This window comes from Pagrus pagrus (genome assembly GCF_965226575.1).
Source record: "Pagrus pagrus genome assembly, chromosome: 10".
In the NCBI taxonomy this organism is placed as follows: Eukaryota; Metazoa; Chordata; class Actinopteri; order Spariformes; family Sparidae; genus Pagrus; species Pagrus pagrus.
The window spans coordinates 9553837-9566776 of record NC_140194.1 but is presented as its reverse complement, the minus strand read 5'-3'; positions in this window follow the sequence as shown (position 1 = coordinate 9566776).

The window sequence follows — 12940 nt, the reverse complement described above, 5'->3', positions numbered from 1 at the left end:
TCATTGTTGCAGTAGTCCCATTATATTCAAGCAACATTAACACTACCTCTCCAGACATTATGGTCAAAAAGGCAATCACTGGATTCTTTTATATGACTGAATATATTTTCCCCTTACTGACATTTTGATTATTCTTTAAATAATCAAACGAGAAATGACCGCCCACTACAATTTAAAGTTGACATATAAAATGTGCTTCAATTTTATTTCCTAATATCGACTCAATTTGCACCTAAAAGTAGATTTCGCTTCTGGAAAAAAGTCAAACAACAAAGCGTTGCTTAATCATTGAAACTTCAGCTGGTAGTGACCTTTGGGAAGGATCCATATCTCTGTTCCTGGAAGAAATGATGTGGATGGCAAGCAGTTGTGTCCTTTGTGTTTTGTGAAGATATTGAGTGTTTGAAGTGTTAACACTGACACTAAGCCTTTGGGGCGAGCAGGCGAAGGAAACATGTCACACAATAGGATGGGACTTGGATCTTTGCTTCCCCTTTTCTGACCTCTGACCATTATTGGTTTTCAGGGTTGCTGCAGCCCCGGCTCCTTAGGGGCAGTGTCTGCCTTGATCATATCATCGCAATGTGCAGAAATAGGAGTATTTTAGCTTATAATTGGAACCTTGAATAAAATATTCCGACTCAGTTGGTACAGTAGGTGCCATTTCATCTTTTATTTCTTTTGTTTAGAGGGTTTACGTGTCCCATAAATGCAAAATGCTATCGTGATGTGATGCTTTGGGTACATCACTACATTTGAAATTTGTTATTTAAAGCGACTTGCGTAAATCTCATGCAAATTAGACACTACAGACAAAATCCTGCATGAATATTATATCATTTACTGTAGAAACCTTTTGTGAGGTTGTAAAATTAAAAATCCCTTCCTGATTTTAGGGCTCCTTTATCCAGCCTGCTTTTATCCTCATGGTGACTTCAAGAGTCTTGGCCATCTATTAGGCATTTGCTGTCATGGAAATGACCTTTGTTAATGAATCTTTGAATTTTGGTTGACAATGTTTTTGTGTGATCTCTCCATATTTTATGCCTCCAGTAGCTTGGCTGACATAATCCATTGAGGCCACACATAAAACAGTGTGCCATCTGCACCTGGAGCATGGCTATCAGCTCTGTTTTTTTCCCCCCCTCACACTGCCTTTGCTTGAGCTTTCTCCTGCCTGTGTGTAGCCTGACCCTGCTCTTCCCGTTCCAGGCTACAGAAGCCAAACCAAAGGCAGCTTTCAAGGGGGACTGTCTGCTCAAATCAAGTCAGAGGCCTTTTTAGAATCGGTTCAGAGATCATAGCAAGTAGAAGTCAGGGAAGAGGATGACCCTCTCCTCGAGGCTTGATCGGATCTTGGCCCAGTCAAACCCAGCAGGGCTCAGTCTCTGGACAGCTTCGTCTCTGCAGGCTTTGACTCTGTGATAGTGCGAATGAAAGAGGGCACCAAGAGAGCAGCAGTTCTGATGTGTCAGGCTCAATGTCCTGGCAGTCTCGCAGAGCAAAGTGGGCAAAGCAAAGGACACAGCCAGCAGGCACGGGGCCAGAACAAGACCCCTATATTGTGTGACATGTCATCTAATGGCTGTCCTTTTGTTTTAAATTTATGCATCTGAGACAAGTTGGGGCCAATGACATAGGTCACAATATATAATACAAATAAGCAGATGTAAGTAGGCTCTTTAATATCAGAAATGAACATAATGGGCAATTGTTTTAATGTCGAATTCTCTAGTTTATGAGTTGCTTTTGTTAGCGGCTAGAAACATAATTACCCTCCCTTATTAGTATCCATTAGCATCTGTTGATTTATCATAAACCTCTGTTATCTCCGTCAGTAATTAGAATGAGGTTGTATTTGTTCAACCTACACATAAGACCAGGTATTCAACAACAGTTTCTTACATGAAAAAGAGTTCTGCAGTCTCTTGTGTATTTTGCCATCGAACAATGATGTCAGATGTCAAAAAAACTTTTGAATTCTGTTTACTGTAAACATGGCTACAGATCGGGATAGAGAGAGCTAGTCAGGTCTTGTTGACACACAGGATTATTCACCCTGTGTTTCTGACCCTTCTCTACTTGACTTGGGCTCCCCTCACTCCCACCTCCACAGATCTCAGCATTCATTAAGATTACGTATTTACTTTAAGCCCGCCGCCTCTTTGCATAATGGCAAGCAGGTTCCCCGGCTGGCACAGTGTGTTTCAAGTGCTCGGTGAGGATAGGACTGAATTTTAAACACGATGTGTCTTGCCTCGAAGTTGACCTTGCACAAAAAGCCCAGTGATCTCATTCTTCGCTTCAGTAGAAAGCTGCTGATTCTCTCTGTTAGAGTGTTGCTCCTGTAAGAAAGGAGCCCTGTACGGCCCTGCATATCACTGCAGGCTACTTCTGCAGACTCCCTTCCACTCTCTCTTTTCAGCAGAACGGGAGGGCAGGGAAAATGGCTCAATTCATAATGCTTTGATATGGAAATCTGGGTTAATTTCCCTCTCCAAAGGGAGTAATTTACCAACAGAGAATATAATCCAGCTAAATGCAGGAAAGGAGAGCAGCCATTTTAAACTTCAGCATGGCGTGACTTATCTCCAGTTATTATTTCACCAAGATAGCAAACATGATAAAGCTATCGTTTACATTTGGAGCCTGCCGATCATGTATCAGTGTTAATATTGTATAGTGTGAGAAGTCACGGTTCCTTGTGTCAACCACAGTCATTTCCCACAAGGCAGATAACAGTAAGCGGATATCACCCAGCTCCCACTGGATGTAACTCTATCTCAGGCTAACTTAAGGCCAGCGAACTTTTAGGTCTGCAGAGGTCACAGAAGTAGCCTCTATACACCAAGGCCACATTGCTTTGTCCACTCGTATGGATCACAACGATTAAATAGCCCTGAGCCTTGGCATGGCCCTTGGCAGCTACACTTGGCAGAACTCTCCGTACGGGCACAAAGGACAAGTAGTGTGCGAGACAAAAGTTAGTAATTGTCTTAAAATATCCTCACAAAAACTAGTACTTAAATTTTACGTTAGTGTAGTCCACATAGAGTTGCCAAAGCCTCGGTGTAAAGCAGTTAGGATAAGACTTTTATGAAGAGCTCCTCAAGTGCCCATCATCACGCTGCTACCATTTCATCCATGGCTTTATGTGACTGAAAGCATTTATTACAGTGACACCCAACAGTTACTTTGATACTGTGCCTGTCAGTCTTAGGCATTGCCAAGCTGTCCTATGCGACTCGGGGTTATGAAGGTTAATATTGCCTAGTGCTCAGAATTCAAATGATGACAGGATGGGTTCATTGATGAATGACTGATAGTTGACCCCATATTTCACTTGTCATTTTGTCCACTAAAGCTTTCTCAGACAAGCTTTGTCAGAAGAGGTTTGCAGCTTAACCCTCAGTTGTCTCCGTCTCTCCTCACTGTCTCCACCGCGGCTGATGACTCAGTTCCTTCGGACCACTCATCGTCAAATCTGATTAAAACTGGATTTGCTCTACAATCAACGCTCATAGACTCAGCGTCTTAATTTAGGACATATGTGAGTAAATGTCTGTGCATGTACGTTATATTGCTATTCAAAAATGTGTCTGCCTATAACTTGATATCTCCATGTATGTGTGTGTACAAATGCGCATGTTTGGTAGCTCAACGATGAGGCAAATGCTGAACTGCAAGAACAACGATGAAGGCCAGTGGAATGACCTCTGTCAGTGTATTCTAATGCGTTTCCCTTCATTTTGTAAATATTTGCAGCAACACTGAATGTCAGAAAAAACCTTGAAGACATTAACATTAATCCAGCTAATCCAGTATCTGATGTGTCAAGGACAAATTTAAGAACATTTTTCACAGACGACAGTGGGGTAATTAAAGTAAGTGTGGATCTATTTGGCCACGTAGCATTTTAATATTGTGACATCAGGCTATGAAAATATTTATATATGTTTATATGTTTAAATTCAAAGTGACAATAAACAGTACTCAAGGATACAACTGTGTTCAAATCAAAAATATAACAGATAAAAACAATACGTTTCGGTTTCTTCAGGAGTAAATGCAGTGATTTTTTTTTTTTTTTTTACAGTGCTATATGATGAAATCAGCCAAGTCTGTCTTTACCCTCAGCTATAATGTCTTTTAGATCATTGTTTTGGTTTAACAGTCCAAAACTTGACAGGTTTGAATCACCCTCAAGGTTCTCATTTTCAACCGCAGCAGACACCTATTTTAGGCAAACAGAAAAAGGCAATAAAACTAGCTGAGTGTCAAACTGGTGAACACACTCAAGCATTTAGCAGCTGATCGCTAAATGCATATTTTATGCATGATATTAGAAATCAAACACAGAGCATAAAGGAGAGTGAGTCGACAGAATTCACTTGCTTGACTACAATGATTAAACTGGACACATTGGTAGCATTTGAGGCATGCTAGCTGTGTAACATATGGAACCAATCACAATGTTTGTTGACAGTAACTTCTGGGTAGAAATCCCCTGCATCGTGGGCTAGCTTACGTAAAATTTAGCTGTGTTTTTTCATGATGTTGAAAATGTCTAGATCTCATTAATCTAAGATGCATGTCTGACACTTTTGCTAACTTTAGTTTGGACACCTAAATTTACCCCAAAACTAGCAGCTAGTCTGAGATGTCACTGTTGGCTAGATAGCAAAGAAGCTAGCAACGCAACATAAAATAAGCACAGCAGAAACGTCAGATTGATTGGACCATCATTTTACTATATATATCTTTAAACGTTACAGTTATGGCTGAAAATGACAACAGAAATGAATAAATTTGCCGATTTCACATATTGTCGAAATGCAAATAAACCGCCAGCTGTCTACCCAGGTGTGTGTGTGCAAGCATAGGGGTTCGTATGTCTTTAAGCATAATGTTTCACAATACTCAAGTCCAGTCTCCTCACTTATTTGTTGTCATTTGTGATTGGTCCTGTTTTTGTCTCGATAATGCTCTGTGTGCAAATTCCATGAGACAAAATAACTTCTTTCCCATGTCTGCGATGGTGTTTCCGTCCATCCTTGCGTTGAACACTAGGGGGCGTATTCCATGTGTTATACAGCATTATGGACACGTAACAAAGCTTTTTTAATAGCCAAGTTATCCATTTCATTAATGAATATCATCATAATAAGGCAAATCATTATGTTTTTCAAAATAAATTACTGTACTGACGTTGTGAGTGGTGGCTTTGACCAATCTATTTGGGTTCCTCGTATTACGGTTTTTCACGATCTAAATTTGTTATTAGCCTAAAAAACAATTAAGAATCATCTTATTTAGTACCTCGAAAAAAGCATCCATCTGTCAAAGGCAAACTACCTGCAAGGTTTGGTGGTATTATGTCTTGTCTCTTAATACTGACCTTTAGAGACGGACACTTTGAGGCTACATTACATGCATCACCTCTGTACTGTCACATGCTATATTACCAGATGGCTTTCAAATAGTAACCTCAGCTGGCCATGGTTGGCCCATGATATGCCATTGCTTTGTGGAGGTCCTGATACCCACATCTTGCCCTTGGGTGTTGCTCTTTCAGGATTTCCGCTGGATGAAACGTTGGTCAGACCTCGCAGTGATGAGGGCAATATGTCAGCAGTCAGAGGCACTTCAACTCATGGCATAGCTGGACGCAAGTGACGAGATGCATCAACTATAGTCAAGGAGTCAAAGGGTAAAATAAGCTCTAATTTGAAGGTCAAGTGAATCAAACTTAATCTGATGCACAGTGTACAGAGAAGTTTGGGGTCAGTGAATTTTTTCTGGATTCTGGAAAATATGTAGCTATAAAAATGTTTGCGGAGAACCTTTGAATACACATAATCTCAAATAATTCTCTGTCCACAGAAATAATGCATGATATTGGCAGTGTTTGCGTCAATTGAACCATGAAAATGACCAATAAATTACATGTTATTGTATTTGACACAGTAAAGCTCATTTAGCAAACCATTAATTTAATTTTGTCCCAGTGCTTCAGTTTTTCCATAGCTCGGTTCCACCCTGTCCATTAGTGCTTATTTGTGGAAAAAAGTACAGCACTATTTAAGTAACATCCCTTCTTTTTATCACATCTTTATCACACTTAGAGTCTCCTGACTACAGTGCATTGACATTTATAATTTCAAGCAAAACATCACTACTTTCCCAACCTTCCCCTTTTCCTTCATTGGATGTGGCCTACTGGAGCAAGCAGGATGCCCCTGTTAGGTCTCCCTCCTGCCTAGCCTAGGCACCGCTGCACCATACAGCCATTAACCACCATTACCGGGCAGGGCCATTTCATGGTCAAAGAGCATTTTAGTGTTAGCTCTCCCTGGGGCGACAGAATCAGCCAAGTGAGTTTCAATCCTGCTACACTCCTACTACATATGCTTGGTTTTACATTTTCCCTTTTTTCAGCTTATTTTTCCCCCTTAACATCTCCCCGTTGTGCACTTTGACTCTGCAAGTGTGACTCAGCGTAACTCAACTACACATGATCGATGGCATGTATGTCTGCTGTGAACTCTGAACTGTACAAACAAAATAAAACTGTCTGACAAATACTTAATGCATTTCACAGGAATACCATGACATAATGCTGAGAGCATTCATAGACTGGGCTTTCCAACACCACACCAAAGAGTGGGTTGAAGACCTTACAGTATTTATAAGATGTTTGAAAGACATTATGTGCTGGTCAAATGCATCCTAATGTTGTGAAACAACAGTTAACTATTGTAACTGTAGTTTTATGATTATTGGCTGAGACCACTAATGGGGCTCGATAGACTTATTCCTCTTTGCATCACAGCACATTAAAATGGACTGGATGAACCTCTTCAACCCTGTTCAAACCTTCATCCTCTTAGTATTCAGCGGTGAGTGGAAAGGCAGGGCAACTCATTTTCATCACATTGCTGGGAAGTTAGTAGCTTACTGTCTACAGAAGGTGTTCTGGCTGTCAGGATTTGAGGGTTCAGGTTCCTCATAGCTTATTCAAAATGCAGACAAGTAGCATTTTGGGAAGCCAAAGCCCCTGTCAGATCCCGCTCCTCTCTGTAATACCTCATGTGCAATAGTCCGAGTTTAACAGCCAGTAATGAATAAAGTACAAGTGTAATGGTGGGGTGGCTATGTAATGAGATGGGTGGCAATATAGCCCTGAAATGAACTCCCATCTCACCCGTTAGCCACAAAGGTTAGCCAGAGAGCGAGCCTCACCTCTAAGTCATAGGGCTTCAAGAAAGGAAAGGTAAAATATAAAATAAATAATTTCCACAAGAAAAAGATACTTGTGAAAGTATCTGTTCATGGAGCATGATGATTCTACTTGACAAGAAACCTTGAAATAAGTTGGTTCAGTTGAGCAATACTGTAGGTGGGTTCAGGTAAGGTTCAAGTACCTGGATAGGTTTCAAGTTTTCAAAGGTTTAAAATAAGTGGAAAAATGCTGTTTTTAACACTTGAGATCAGACATGTAACAGCACAGTATTAAGTGAAATACATTGAAATTAGCAAATCATTATCAATTCATATTTGACATTTTTAATATTAGCACGTTGAAAAAATGAAGGTAGAGGAACAAGAAATAAAAACTAAATTATGCTGAAAATTACTCTAAGAATATACACAATGAATTCAAGATAGACATCATTAAATAAGTCTGCAAATCTAAGATTTTAAAGCAACATTATGTAGAAATTGGCATTTTGTGTGATTTGGCACCCCCAACAGTTTCTGAGTGCAACACCACTGTCGGAAATACAAATCCCAGGTCTGTAACAATTTGTCAGATGTAATGTGTTGATTTTGAAGCTGTTATTTTGATGTGAAAAAAAGTTACAAAACATCTTCAGCCACTTTACTTTTCTTGTGCCTCATTCCTGAACTCATACAGATTATTTTGCTTGTGCTCATCTATCACAACGCGAGCTACACATGCACTTACATTTCTGAAAGTAGTCCCTGACAGTCCCCCGGGGCAGTAGTGCTGGTGACCAAACTCTTCAGACCTCAGTGGTTGAACTGCTGGTTCGCTACATGTAGAGCGTACAAAGAGTCCAAATACCAGAGCAAGTCTCAGCTGAGGCCTCTCAAGACTCTGGATTCACTGGGTTGTTGACACTGATGCTTCCCTCTGGAGACAGTAGAGCACTCAGGAGATCGTCCCTGTCCCTACGCTCAAAGGTTGTCATGTAGCCAAACAATCCTGACTCCTACTGTGGCTAATCCCATGACATAGCCTTGGGACATTGTTATTCCCTTAGAGTTTGTTCATACACCCTCCTATAGTGCTATAGATCCCATAACTATCAGCCGGGACAAAATAGGGATTCCCTCAATTTGGAGAATATAATGGTGCACCACATCATTCTTCCCATTTAAAAATGTCTAAAAGAACAGGCGACAGGATCCTTGACCCGAAGCATGTCTGGCCATTTTTTTACGCTGTATGCCATTTGTTGAGTCTCTCCAGCAGACCTTGTCATGACACCGACACTATAGCAGTGGCACGCTGTATCATGTTGGAAGTCCTATGGCCAGATTACTTTACTGTGCATTAGCCATAAGATAACATTAGCGAGCAACGGTGCACACCAATTCAGCACTCACCAGAGTCTCAGGTTCTCTATCTTCTTTTCTCCCCTCTCCTCTCTATAAGGTTACCTTTATGAAGTAAAGTCCATTTCCCCTTCAGCTCCAGCCTGCAGTCAACATAAACACCCAACAATGGAAGTCAGCTTTGCGGATCGCTGCTGCAGTCAGGTTGATAAACAGGAGTGAAGATAAATCCACTTTTTAATCCCAAAAGTTAAAAAGTAATCTCTAGGCACTCAGGATATATGTCCCCCTGTTCCACCAGGCCCTTTACGCAATACTAGGCAAATGCCTTTTGTTTCATTTTGATAGAGAGCCCCCTAGTGGCAGAAGGTGCGTATTGTACATTTAAGCCCGGTGACTCCATATTTAAATACATAAAAGCTTTCCTCTCTCTGTCTACCTTTCCACAGCGCTAATACTATATTCAAAATACAACATGCGTTCCAGCACTAGCAGTCATTTTGCTTAGTAAAGGGATGCACATAACATTCTACAATATTATAGTCATAATCTGTTTTGCAAGGGAGAAACGACAATTAATTGACACATCTACAAGCATCTTACTAATGTCAACACCAGTGTATATTTACTCTTCCTTGCGACAGCCCATGGGTCCAAGCGCTGTCAGTGCAGGTACTGCCAATCCCCCTGAGTGAACACTCAAACATCTGGGATTCTTCAGAAATGAAGTAATCAAAGTTGACGTCAAGCTGGTCTATAAAGTTTGTTCCCTGAGATCAGGCAATCTGGCTCGACATCAGTATGAAGTGTAAAGAAAAATTTTTATTAACAAATAGCAGTGACTTGTGGTGTATACATACGCATGTGGAGCAGTGGAACATAGCAAGCAGCTGTTGCTAGCAGACCCCACTTATAAGTGTTGTGCACGGACTGTCGCCGCCATCTGGCTATTATCAGTGAAGGTGAGGGGATCTAAAATGCAAACATTAAGGCTCAACCTTAATGCTCGAACAAGTTAAAGATCAAACTGATTCTCACCACCTGCAAACCCAGAAAGGCGTATTTTCTGGGACACAGAAACCTTGAATTCAATACAGGTCAATCTACAGTGACGTTTCAGCTTTTAGAGACAGTAAATGGAAAAAAAAGGGGTTTGAGTGCTGCATGGCAGGTATAGCTTGATTCCCTTGTGCTTTAGAAGCTACCTGCTGATTGACGTCGGCAGAAGATGGCAGTGCCACTGGGTGATTGTTGGTATGAGAGCGAGAGACACCACCCACTGTCAAGTTGTACACCAGCTCAATAGTCCACCGAGCACTGACAGTCACCACAGCTGTACATTTTACGCTACCTGAAGCCCAATAATTAGCATTTCTTTTTGAGCAATGGAAAAAAATATCACACATAACATGCACTCCCAGTCTTGCATAGGCAGCCGCGCACACACGCACACACAGACTCACTTTGCACGTTTACGGCACTCAGCACATTCATAGAATTCCCCGTTAATTTATTAGCTTTTTTGTTTTTTTTATGTGAGCTGGAGCTCAGGATGAAATTAATTGTGCAGGTTTTCTGTATTCATTTGTGTCAATGTTACACTTGTCAGCTTGAAGTTGACAAGAGGAGCCATATTCTTGTTGTACAGTAGGAATCCAAACATGCTGGTTCTGCCTCATGCTGCTGGCGGATGACACTCAGGGAGAGATCATTCTTGCTCAGTAGGCAGTTTCCTCTCAGTTGAACTAGCCAGCTGTTAGTTTATCAAAACTTGACTGTTTGACATATGTTGTATCCATGGTGGAGAAAAATCACTCCAATAACAAATTAGTTTTCCTCGAACTGTTGGAATGAGCTGTGTTCATGTGCACATTAATGGATATTTTTTAAATATTAAAGGGGATTAATATTATTATTCAGAATTAATTTAATGTCCAGGTAGAACTACTTTAGAAATACATATTTAATGTTAATTTTTGAGCATTTCTCCCATTTAAAAAATATGATGTAGGGGTAGCGCTTGAGGAAAAACCTGCCTGTGCTGTGTATTTTGTCCTCGAGGCAGACATAGCAGGACGAATCAGCAGGCCTCAGGACAAACCTCCCTGTCACCAGAGATGGAGAGCCTGGCCAACTGTGTTGACTGATTGTTAGCATTAGTGGCTGTGAGTGTGATTAATATGCCTGCCCCTCACATAGCACTCTGGAAAAAGAGAGGTGTAGCTTAAAACTGAACAGGGGTGGCCACATTTCACGCTTTTAAAGAAGATAATGCATAACCTGAGCGTGGCCGGCTGTACATGGCAGGATGGATGGCTCCAAGAGACCAGGTGCTGTTGCATTAATTCCTCTACCCTAAATCAGAGGGAGGATGTGCTGGCCTAATGAGCTTGTTGTGTGGGATGCTGTGAGTGCTGCTGAGACGCTGCGAGAACACACTGTGCTCCAGCCTAGCGAATTTGAGACTGCCATAATTGCTGCATTGTGATGGTGATTTTCTTCTTCCGCATCCAAAGCAGCCCCTTAGCATCTGCTTGTTTGCCTGGGCCTCCTGTCTGCGGCGGTCATAGCACTCCCTCTGCTTCCACACACTGGGCCTGTAGCACTCACCAAACATTTGGGCTCTAATTTGAGAAGATTAGGTCCCCATGCTGATAAGTCAAACATTGCATCACAGCCTTTCTGCTGCGAAATGAAAGGGTGTCACTATGCTCTGGCACTGCTGACAAAAGGATGTGCACGTTTGCGGTGTGAGTGCCAGCATGCAATCCTGCTTATTTTAAGAGTTGTTGCCTCAGCAGAGGTTAATGTCTTAATGAAATATATATGTGTATATCTTGTTAACTGAGGCTAAAATTACCAGAGCCAACATGTTGGACCGATGCCTTTACGACGAGCTTTAACAGGCGCCCACATTCCTGTCTTTCTATTATTAAGTTTCTTATTTTGCAGTAAGTATGACATTGCTTAGAACACCAAGCCAAATATACACCAGGTCCAGCCAGTCTTGCGTTCAGCGCTAGACATGACATGATAAAATGCCACCTTCAGTTTTCCATTTTTGTACGTGCCTGAAGGCCATAAGATGGCTAAGCGATTAACCGCGCTGCTCACTCAACATCTGTAAGAGGTTCATCTGTGCAGCAGAGATCCATGGCTCGGGCACTCCCTCTGTGCCCCTATGGAAAAAGAGGCCTGCCAGAATGAGGAATGATGGCTAAGGCCCTGATTATTAGGATTAATTGTCTTTTAGTCATGCAGCGGAGCAGGAGTGCCAGGGTAAAGCAAGGTGGAAATAATGAGGGACGCTTTTTCTTTATAGGCAGCCTTCACAAAACAGTTGCTATAAGGAGCTTCACTCTATCAACACTGTTTAGATCGGTGATAAGCGTGAAGTCATAATAACACGTGAAATGCTTCTGAATGGAGGGTATTTATGCAATGCTCTAACAAACCGTTCACTTGTTTAAAATTAAACACTGCATCGGTAAAAAAAATACCGGTGCTGTGTGACTCGTGAAAACACACCTGCCAGGTTAAAGGGTTTCTTACATCATTTGCTTCTTGTTCATTTTGGCTCCATAAATCTTCCCACAAGAGTCTGTTGTTAATGGGTTCTACTAAAAACACGTTTAAATTACTTTGTATTTTGCATGAAAAGTTGGTAACACTTTGGATTCGAGAACACATATTTAACATTAACTAGTTGCTTATTAGCATGCATGATAAGCGCTTTATTAATAACACTTATTAATGCCTTATTCTGCATGACCATATTCTACAACTGGGGCATTCATAAAAACAATAAGTAGTTTGACAAAGACTCCCTTTAGAGTTATTTGGACACTATTAACACTCACACTTTTGTGTTTTGTTACATAAGAATAGAGATTATTTTTGAAGTGCTATTAAGAGAGAATGAATATTCTTGTGGTACTAACACCTTAAAAGACCCATACTGTGCAAAGCATATTGAGGTCATGATTCATGCGCAGCAACTTCCCTACTTACCATCAATAAGCAGTAATTAGGAGTTTATTGAGGGAAAATGCTAAGTTAACGGTTAAGTAGTTGTAATATGGTGCTGCAAATAAAGAAACATGTCAATGGTAATATGTGTAATAAGTGTAACTGTTACTGTTACTGAAAAGTTATAGGTTGGTGCCAAATTTAGGCCTCTGTCAAAACACCCGAAGCAGTTTTTAGACCTTAAAGGAAAAGTGGTTCCAATTTTGTTAGAAATACTTGGTTTTGTTACCATAAACACAGATGCAAATGGCCTGACTTCCTATCAGATATATCATTTTTTTGTTCCTATAAACAGCTACAAATTGTACTGATGTGTCCCTAAAAATAT